Genomic DNA, 11205 nt, shown 5'->3' on the forward strand with positions numbered 1-11205 from the left:
CCCTAATGAGATGTAATGAGAATTTGCCAGTGATTTGTCTCTCCTGAACTCAGTTTTCTAATCAAAATGCAAAAACAGCATCCAGTTGCTGCTATTACATGACGGCAGAGTGCAGTAGATGTGGAAAAGCGTTGTTAGTATAAAATCAGATGGGTGCAAATCTAAAACTACAAAGACTTTCTCTGTATAAACAATCAACCACAGGTTTTTTTCATGCATCCAGAACATGTTGTGGGCATGTTTGTGGCGGTTCATGAGCGTGCCAGCCACACATTTCTGACCAATGTGTTTTTCCAGCTAAAAGTTGTAAGACAAGAAAAAGGATGACTGGAAAATGAAGTTGATTTAAACTCTAGAAACTACGTTTAGCCACCAGAATGATGCAGAAGTTAATTACACTTCTAAAAGGTTCACTCACAGGCACCATTGCTGTGGTTTCCGAGCTCAAGACCTTTCCTTCTGTCTCTCTAGAGGATTAAATGACATTGAGACTACAAGTTCAAAGGTCACAGTAATGCAAATCCTCATCTCATTTAATTTAAATAGTCATCTCAGGTACTCTAAATCCTGTCAGGGATTTTTCTTTCATTCCTTTTGACCCAATAATAATATAAGTAAATGTGTCCAAATGAACAGGGATGTGCTGATGATGCCATCTGTCTGTCCCAGTACTGTTCTCACTGTTAAATGATCAGCAGGTCATTGTGTGGTTCTTAGGTTGACTACAGATGAGGACTAAGTGGAGGGAAGCCAGACACATGTTGACCACATTGCTGCTGCTGAATAACAGATAAATAACCGCAGATGTGTGGACTGAGGAGAACGCTGGAAAAGGCAAAACAGAAGGGAGGGGAACTGGGAAGAACATGAAAGAGAGGGGAGGTTTGAAACCCCCACAGCTAAGAGATGTTATCTGACATGCTGAATGAAGCAGGAGTTTTCTGGGCAGAGGCTTTTTAAAAGGTGAATTTTCTTCACGGCTTGTGCATCACATCGCTGAAGGAGTGTGTTGTGGTTACACAGAAGTTCAAGCTGCTTCACAGGAATGATTTCTCACCCAAAAACATACAAAACTGGGCCAACAGTCAAGGTCGTAACGCAAGATTTGTTTGGCACCTTCCTTTTCAAGCAGTGAGGGTGTTGTATGATGCATTTGTTTAGCTATAGCACCAGTGGATCAGGCCTGGTGCCAGTATTTGGTGGTTACAGATCTGTTTACGTTTGTAGGCTGGCAGGAACATGAGACTTCCTCTGCGTGTACTGTGGCTGGTTGACCTGCAACAGTGTGGCCCTTCATGTGCCTGCCTGCTCTCCTTACAAGCTCCCCCAATCCCAACCCCCAACAGCGATCACTTACAAAGAAAGGTAACGCCGCACAAACAAATATCAATTCACCCATCCATCCATCCATTTTCATCTGCTTTTCCGGAGTCGGGTCGCGGGGGCAGTAGCCTAAGGCGAGAGGCCCAGACTTCCCTCTCCCCAGCCACTTGGGCCAGCTCTTCTGGGGGAATCCCAAGGCGTTCCCTGGCCAAGTGAGAGACATAGTCCCTCCACAGGTGTCCTGGGTCTACCTTTAGGTCCCCCCCTGGTTGGACGTGCCCGGAAAACCTCACCAGGGAGGCGTCCAGGAGGCATCCTGACCAGATGCCCGAGCCATCTCAACTGGCTCCTCTCAATGTGGAGGAGCAGCGGGTCTACTCCGAGCCTCTCCCGAATGACCGAGCTTCTCACCCATAGTCCCTCTATTGTGTCCTGGGTCTTCCTTTAGGTCTCCTCCTGGTTGGATGTGCCCAGAAAACCTCACCAGAGAGGCATCCATAAGGCATCCTGACCAGACGCTCAAGCAACCTCTACTGGCTCTTCTCAAGCAGCGGGTCTACTCCAAGCCTCACCGGAATGACCCTATCTCTAAGGGAGAGCCCAGACACCCTGTGGAGAAAACTCATTTTGGCCGCTTGTATCTGCGATCTTGTTCTTTCGGTCACTACCACGACAGATAGGTACAGTCCCTGCATCACTGCAGATGCAGCACCAGTCTGTCTATTAATCTCATGCTCCATCTTTCCCTCATTTGTGAAAAAGACCCCAACCACTTGGGACAGGACCTCATCCCTGACCTAGAGAAGGCATTCTACCCTTTTTTGGCTCAGAGAGAACAATTGTATTTAAAAAAGAAAGGGTATTACACAACCTTTAACATTTCCAGATGGAATAGTAGTAGTATTGACCAAAAACCTGCAATATCCAGTCCTATGCAAGTTTTCTGCCCTCTGCTGGAGGATCTGCAGGTGGTGAGGACCAATATTACTTGTCTTTCACTGTTATATTGTTGTATTATATTACACACAAAAAAATCTGTTTATTTTATTGATGCTTTATTAACATTAAACAATACATAGTTAAGTTTAAAATTTTTTTAAACAACTTTTTATTCTGTTAATATTTTAGGCATTACAACATTAGGATGTTTAAATAAAAGCAAAGTCATCACCATTACCAAAATATGAGCCGGGATAGAAACAAAGTCATCCAACTTTAAACCAGAATAGAATAATTAGGGTTAAGTCTACAAATAAACCAGTTTTAATTAGTTACTGGTGTTTTCAACACCCAACCAAATCATTTTATTAGCTTTAACCAAGCAGTTTTGTCACTTCGACGTAACCAGGTAGTCGTGGTTCCTAAACCTAGCCAACTAAACCTCTACACGCTTTTCTTTTTCATGCTCAGATAATTTCACTGTTTCCTATCAAACAGTTTTTTTTCTGTCATATGCAGTTTGCTTAAACATAACCAAGAATTATTTGAAGCCTAATTTAAGAATAAATGAATAGTAAGAAAGAAATAAAATGAAGAGAGACATTGACATCTTGAATGGACATTCATCCCTTGGGGATACATATGTATATGGCTGGAACACAAACACACCAACTGACATCTCCTTTGCTACGTGTGCCTTGGTAAATGTTCTTGTTAGGCAAGTATGATATTGAGCATCATAGTCCCAACATTGGACATCAGTTTCCCTAAAGGAGTCTGAATACCTTGCATTCCTTGGATAAACCAAACTACAAACCTTGGTTTGTTTACTCATGTCCAGTGGGAGTCTTAATTTTCTCCAACGTGGATTCTCTGTTGATAATATAATCAAAAGAAAATACAATACAATACCTTTGGACATGGGGGTGGAACGGCAGCCAGCCAGCCATAACAACATCAAACAGCCCCTAGCCTCCAGCACATACATGAAGCCAAGAACCTAGACCAAAAATATGATTGCTTCTTTTTTAAAGATAAGAATGCAGACAGGCCTGAAGGTTATTGCAAACAATTTACACTGGTAAGAGGCAGAAAATACCAGTGAAAGAACGAATCACAGCGAACAAATGGGAAGAAGAAGGTAGACTTAGACCAGGACATCAGTGAGTCTAGCAAAAATATCAAGCACATAAAAGTCTTATACAATTTCAAAACAAAAGTAAATTGGGTAAATTGTGCAAAAGAAGACATAATAATGTTTTTTTGTGTGTACTCGTCTTTAAGATGAATAATACAAAAAGACTCAAGTGATGATCTGATGCAGAAACAACACATTGAAGACTGATGCTGAACGTCACCTGCTGAGTAAGAAGCCCAAAAGAATGAAGAATTATCAAATTTAACTCCAAATGGGCTACTTGAATAAAGTTAAATACTGTCCTATTTGAGGTGAACGTGTTATATTTGCTCTAAAATCACCTTTATTAAGTTCTAGTACTTGGTTAGTCCCCGTCTGCCTTCAGAACTGCTTTAATTCGTCATCTCATAGATTCAACAGGGTGCTGGAAACATTACTCAGAAGTCCTGGTTCATGATGACATGACAACATCACACATTTACATCCATGATGTGTGAATCTCCCATTCCACTTCATGCCAAAGGTTCTGGACTGAACTGAGATCGGGTGACAGTGGAGGCTGTAGGAGTCCAGTGAACTCATCATCGTGTTCAAGAAACCAGTTAGAGATGATTTGAGATTTGTAACCCTAACCCTAGCCCATTATCCTGCTCAAGTAACCACCAATGTTGCCCACCAAAAAGGACCCTAAACCTTGCAAAGGTTTTAAAGAGTGAAAATCAGTCAGATCAAGTGCATAGATTTGGTGTTTTCTCCTATAAATCGATTGCTATGCAGGATGACATGTCTGGAAAACAAAGATGCCGCAAACAGGAGGAAGTGAACTAAGCTAGAAGGTTTGTGTTTGCTCCGTCAACTCTTTTAAATTTCCTAAATGTCACTAACGATCTACCATTTGTGCCTTTGATTCACAAAGAGCATTTGGATCACTTGGTTTTACACCTCTGTGTGCATTTGGTCTGCAGGAAACTATTTGGTGAGTCACAGAATGCGTTCTTCCTGTTTTTTCCCCTGTGGTCTTGAAGATTCAGTGTAATTGCATATAAAATCACAGGAGGGGTTTCCACTTCACTAGCTGAAGGGTGTGCTGAAGGGCATTGATGTGCAACAGTATTCATTTGCATGGCTTGATCAGTTGAACCTATTTTAAGTTTGGTTGAGATTGCCTCCAAGCTGAAACTGATTCATAGTGGGAAGATGAGCTCCACTGTCAGAGGAAGTGCTGTTTGGTTCATAGCAACAGACGTAATCTCCAGTCTGTCGTCCTATATATGGTCATTTCAAGCTAATGGGCTTGGACAGGTGCCACGCCTTCTTCATCACAGGGTGGGAGTAACTACTATGTTTAAAATTACCAAGCATAAAACCAGCAAATGTTGACATTGAACTGGTTGCCACATGCTTTATGATGATGGTAAATATACTTTGTTTGCATAAACTGATGTAGTCAAACTGATTTCATTTGTTTAAATATGCATCTTTTTTTCATTTATGCTACAGAATATAGATATAGTAGTTGTAGTTTAGCCACTTTTGTGTATTGTGTAAACGTCTGGACAGAAATCTCTGAAATAGTTTGTGCGTGCTGTTGGACTCATGTTCCCAGTCCGAAGTCTTCAGCCTAAATGCCCTGATGACCACTGGCACTACCAAGGCATTGGATTTCAACAAATTCTTCTTTCAGTCCCTGGTATTTCTTATATTTTCATGTTTATTCTAGATGTTATAGTCAGTTGTGTTCTCTACACCTAATGTCAACATCTTGCTCTTTAGTTTTGTTGACCACTACAAGTTCTATTTTGTATAGGCTCCACCCTTTAGGGCTGCCATTGGATAACATTCTCTGTTAGCCAGAATCACTGGAGAGCTTGCAATATATGCCTGGATACCACAGGTCCTATTCTGGTATAAAAGGGGTGCTAGCCCCTTTCTCGTCACCCATTTTTCCTTCAAAAATCAGTCTCACGCCCAGGGCCATGTCAAGGCATTGTGGGCGCGGCAGGATGCCCCCCTCCCCCGTATCTCAGGGCTTCCCCAGAAGCCTCAGTACTTTGCACCCTGGTTCTGTCCTGCAGGTGCTAATGGACAGGGGTGCTGCCTGCAGCACTGTGAAGATGCATGCTGAAGCTGTGTCTTCCTGTCATCACGGCTAGAGACAGATCAGTTTATAATCTCCTCATAAAATGTTTTTAGGGGCATCAGGTGACGTGAACCTGCGTGCCGCTCACCAGTCCCCACTAGCCTTTCAGATCCAGGAGTCTTCCCTGGACTTTTCCTCCTCCCCACAATCCAGGCCACTTTCCATCTACCCTGACTGGTGCTCACTTGCTACATCTCACACTCTGTAATCTGAGATGCAATTCCCACAGGGTAGGGCTGGGCGTTATGGCCTAAAATCAATATCACGATATATTGAGGATTTCACCTTGATAACGATAAATGGACGATATCTACAGGTTTGCGCAGAAACAAAAGTAATCCACTAGATGGGGCTGTCACATGTATCACATTGAGTCACATTTTTACGTGACTCAAGTTGGTACAGCTTCTTAAAGGGACATGAACGTTGCCAACCTACAGACACCTTTTCATTATTTTTATTATCAAATTTATCGGCATGGGGAAAATGTTTTCGACGAGTCAGAAATTTTGATAACGATATATTTTCGATTCATTGCACAGCCCTACCACAGGGTGTTTGTGTATTACAGGGACTATTCCATTGGACGTCCTCTGTCGACCCAGTGCCTTCACACTGCCTGTGTGAGGCCTTTTTCCCTTGCTTATGCTTCATCAAGGTGTAACTCCCTGATAAGGTGAGAGCGCATTCCACCAGAGGGTTTTTTTCATCTTCTAAGGAGCTGACCAGTAATATGTTGGCTGCAGCTTGGTCTTCCGCATGCTCGCTCATTTATTCTTATTGCGAAATGCCTCTTCAGGATCCCTCTCTCACTCCATGCTTGGAGCCTCGATGGGCTGATTGGGATGTTCTGTGGCAGCGTGCCTATCCGCTCTCCAACTGCGAGTGCTTATGTCGCATCCGGACATGGATAATTGAGTCACACACCTCTATCACCATCCCTGATGGTTTTTCATCAATGCCCCATTACTCCCTCCTTTGAATCTTGCCAGGGCTTCCTCTTGGCACATTGGTCACCTTCCTCCTGTCTGGAGCGGTGTTTCTTACCCTGCTGGGTCGAGTGAGTCACTTATTTTTACTTGACTGGGCGTTATTGACACTTGCACAGCATCCTTCTGGGAGAAGTGTGTGTTTTGATGTAGTGGTTTTTTACTGGATGTGCCCTCTGTGTTCGATTGAACTAGAGAGACGTAAACTCATCTAGCTCTGCCTTTAATCCATTGGCAGCCTTAAAGGGCGGAGCCGATATGAAATAGAACGACGGTTAAGTATTGTAACCCCAGATCCTATGGGTATAGGTACAGCACCGGACCTCACTGATGGGTGTCACTGGATGCAGGTGAGTGAAGCGGAGGTGAGGATCCAAATGCTGGGGTGGAAGCAGGCAGGTAGACAGGAGCGTTTTAAAGGTTTTAACAAGGAGCATGCTGGACATAGAAATAATGAATCGACAAGACACACAGAACTGAGAGGGTTTAAATACATGAGGGCTGGAAGCTTGGGTGATTGGAAAATTAGAGGCAGGTGGGAGTAATCAGGAGACACAGGACTGAGCAGAGTGGGGAGACAGGACAGGGTGTGACAGATGGGGCTAGCACCCCTTTTATGACGGAATAGAGCCTGCGGTGGGCAGGCATATTGAAAACGCTTTATTGATTCATGGCTAACAGAGAATGTTTTCCAATGGCAGACTTAAAGGGCTGCGCCTCTACTAATAGAATTTAGACTAACAATACGTAAGCATCGGTCCAGGTGCTTATTTATCACCATTTTGTCTTTCAGAATCTGGAGGTCAAGCCACCTTCAGGTGAATTTCACCCAAAGTTTCTGTCAGCACAGAATGGGAACTAAAAACAAAGGTCTATTAGTCAAAAATAATTATTAAAATAAGTCTTAGTGTGGCTTGACTTGACTCAGATTGTCTTGACTTTGTTTGACAGAACTTGACTTTGCTAAACTTTTATGCAATTAAATTTTTATTTATATAGCACTTATCACAGACAGAATCACAAAGTTCTTCACATAGATCAAAACAAAATTAAACATAATGATCTCAAAACAGAAATAGATTAACATCAGAAAAAAAATTAAGTCATAAAATTAGAACATTTCATAAAGCAAATGAAAGATGATTACACATTTGAGTAAAAAAATAGAAAACAAAAAATTTATCTGAAAGTAGCTTATAAGTAATTTCTAACAGCACCCCTCTGTTTAACTTGAAAGGGTTCAGCTCGGTCATACGGCTTTTTCCAACAGCGTGGTTCGGTAGTGGGTAACACTTTACGATAACTTTATTAACATTATTAAGCATTAGATAAAGTTTAACAGATCGCACCCCTCTGCCCTTTTTTCAACCCTTAAGGACACTTAAAGTTAACAATATTGGGAATGATAACAAAAGGATCCTTTGTTTATTAATGCTCAATAATACAAAGGGCCCTTTAATGTAAAGTGTTACCCAGTATTGTCCGTTTTAGTGCCTGCTTTGTTGTGGTTCCCAGCATTCCGAGCCATTTCGAAAACGCAACATCAGCAACCGTCAGTCATTGATTGGCAAGGGGGCAGACTCACTGGTTGTTCCAGAGCTTTATGCCTGCTGCTGTTTTCAGAGTATGACAAAAAGCTTGAGAAAAACAATCAATCAATCTGTCTATCTTTTTCTCTTTCTCTCTCTGTCTTATTAAAAAATATTAAATAATGGCGCTCTCTAGTGGAGAACACCATAGATAGCAACTGCAAAAGAGGAAAATAAAATGAGCACTAAAGTTAAACTACAAATACATTTATTAAGCATGTTAAATGGCTGAATTAAATAAAGTTGATTATCTTAAACAAATAACAGTCTTTCTATGAGCAACAGCAATTTTGTCTATTTTAATTATTTCATCATGCATGCACTTAATCACGCCTTTAAAAATAAAATAAAATAATATTGTGAACACAAGTGTTGCAAATAAGAGTTTTTCACGTTTGAAAAAAAACCCGTTGTGTTTTAAAACTGGGGCTTACCATTGGCTCCCGCCGAAACTGAAGCCAAACGTTTACAAGCCCCGCCTTCTTACAAGGCTATAAAAACAAGCTGCTTGCCGCCGTCACACAGCGCCTCCCAACCGCGATACTTCAACGTATAAAGGGAACAATAACTGCTGAAAATGGTGAGTAAAAGGCCTTAATGTCTTAAGAAGTTGCGTTTGAAATATTTGGAAGAGGAGCTGGAGGGATGAACGAAACTTCTGTACCCTACCATTTTATGTTTGTTAAAGTTAACACCGGTCATTCGTAGCTAAACTGACGCAGTTAAAAAATACGTTTAACCGCTCATGAATATCCATTTTTTCACCGCTTCATTGAGTTTAAGTAGTATTCTTGATGGCTGAATAATATTTTTGGAGAATTATGTTTACAGTTAAGAACCGAAACATTATGCGGAAATTTTCCATTTTTAGCTCGAACGTTAACCCCAGGCCTGGCCGTTGGAGGCAGGGCGGTATCGTCGGCTCGCCTTTGCCAAGCGTGTCTTTCTCATCGACATATATACTGGATAATTCATTTCCATAGACTCCAATAGCACGTTTTTGAGGCTAAATGGGAGGTGGCCACCAAGCCCCCACAATGCGGCTTCGAAATGGACTCCAACCCAGAAGTAGCATAAATTGTTGTCATGAGTGTAAACTAGATCATTTAAACAAAAATCATGTTTTGGTACCAGGCTGTAAACATGTTTATTTCTGCTGTGAAATTGGTATTTTACTAAAAGTTCAAATGTGATGAGTAGGCCCATAATCATTCGTGTGCTTTCTGTTCCACAGCGCGAGTGCATCTCCATTCATGTCGGCCAGGCCGGAGTCCAGATGGGCAACGCATGCTGGGAACTCAACTGCCTGGAGCATGGTATACAGCCAGATGGGCAAATGCCCAGCAACATGAGCGTTGGAGGGGAAGATGACTCCTTTAACACCTTCTTTAGTGAGACCGGTTCAGGGAAACATATTCCCAGAGCCATCTTTGTGGACCTGGAGCCAGCTGTCATTGGTGAGATCACTGATTTAATGCTCACATGGTCACATTCTACACTAAAGAGAATAATGTTCAATACTTGAATATAAAATCTGTTAACTGATTTTTCTTTTTCTTAGATGAGGTTCGTACAGGAACCTATCGGCAGCTCTTCCTGTCGCGATGTGTGGCTGGAGATGGTGGACCATGTGTGGTGGTGGGTTCCGGAGGCAGAAGAGCAGGCACGGAGAACGTAAAAACAAATTTAATTACTGAACGGGAACGGCAGGAACAAACACAACGGTGACAACAAACAACAATGATCTGACGAAGGACAGGAGCAAAACATGTTGTATAAATACACAAGGCTGATTGGGAACACATGGGCAGGTTAACGAGGGACAGGTGAAAACAATATGGACTAATCGGGGCAGGAGAGAGACACAGTCAAGAGGGAGGGGGCAGATCGTGACACTTCCACCCAGAGCAGCTCATCACTGGAAAGGAAGATGCTGCAAACAACTATGCCTATGGTCACAAAACGTATCTCACCAGAGCCGGGAATGGAAACCAGGGGCGTTTCAGGTTGTAGACTCGCGTGGTCACGCGAGGGTCCGGCGCAGGTGGAGGTGCCGCAGGGCCAACGGTCAACGCGCAGGTGGAATCGGACATGTCGGTGTCAGCCAGCGCCGGTACAGGACACCAGACCCCCACGCCCGCGGTAGGCGAATCACAAGCCTCCGGGCACAAGGTTACCAGTGCCTGCTGCAGCGCGTCGCCGTCACCGACGTCTCCGATCGGGAAGGAGATGATTGACTTCGTTTTGGACCGAATCCACAAGCTGGTAGGTTTAATTTATTGAATTTCATGATTCTTTGTGGTTCTAAACTAACATGAGAAACTGTCCTGTTAAGGCTGACCAGTGCACAGGTCTCCAGGGTTTCCTCATCTTCCACTCCTTCGGAGGGGGAACTGGTTCTGGCTTCACCTCCCTGCTGATGGAGCGTCTGTCTGTTGACTACGGCAAGAAGCCCAAGCTGAAGTTTGCAGTTTATCCAGCTCCTCAGGTGTCCACGGCTGTGGTGGAACCTTACAACTCCATCCTCACCACCCACGCCACCCTGGAGCACTCGGACTGTGCCTTCATGGTGGACAATGAGGCCATCTCTGGCATCTGCCGCAGGGACCTGGACATCGGGCGTCCTACCTACACCACCCTGAACAGGCTGATTGGACAAATCGTGTCCTCCATCACTGCCTCCCTGTGCTTTGATGGGGCCTTGAACGTGGACCTGGCAAGAGTTCCAGACCAACCTGGTGCCCTACCCTCGTATCCACTTCCCTCATTTTGTCTATGCATGACATTCAGTATATCTTCAGAAACGTCTTCATTGCTTTGTGGCTGATGTATTGGTTGAACAGTTAAAGGATGAGTCAAAAGATGAGAGGATTCTGGAATATTGTCCTCTTCCTGGTGACGATGCAGATATTTTGAGGAATCCTCAATCCATTGCCTTGTTTTTGTAGGTTGCACATCTTCTATGCCCCCGTTATCTCCGCAGAGAAGGCCTAAGGCCTAGGAGAGGGGATGGAGGAAGGGGAGTTCTCGGAGGCCAGGGAGGACATGGCTGCCCTAGAGAAGGACTACGAGGAACTGGGCATTGAC

At 43.4% G+C, this 11205-nt stretch overlaps 1 pseudogene; it reads left to right on the top strand.

Annotated features, from left to right (window-relative positions):
• Nucleotides 1-9355: 9355 nt before the first annotated feature.
• LOC107378155 (tubulin alpha-3 chain-like) lies at nucleotides 9356-10901 on the top strand (annotated as a pseudogene).
• Nucleotides 10902-11205: the final 304 nt, after the last annotated feature.

The sequence above is a fragment of the Nothobranchius furzeri genome, chromosome 2, assembly GCF_043380555.1.
Source record: "Nothobranchius furzeri strain GRZ-AD chromosome 2, NfurGRZ-RIMD1, whole genome shotgun sequence".
NCBI lineage: Eukaryota > Metazoa > Chordata > Actinopteri > Cyprinodontiformes > Nothobranchiidae > Nothobranchius > Nothobranchius furzeri.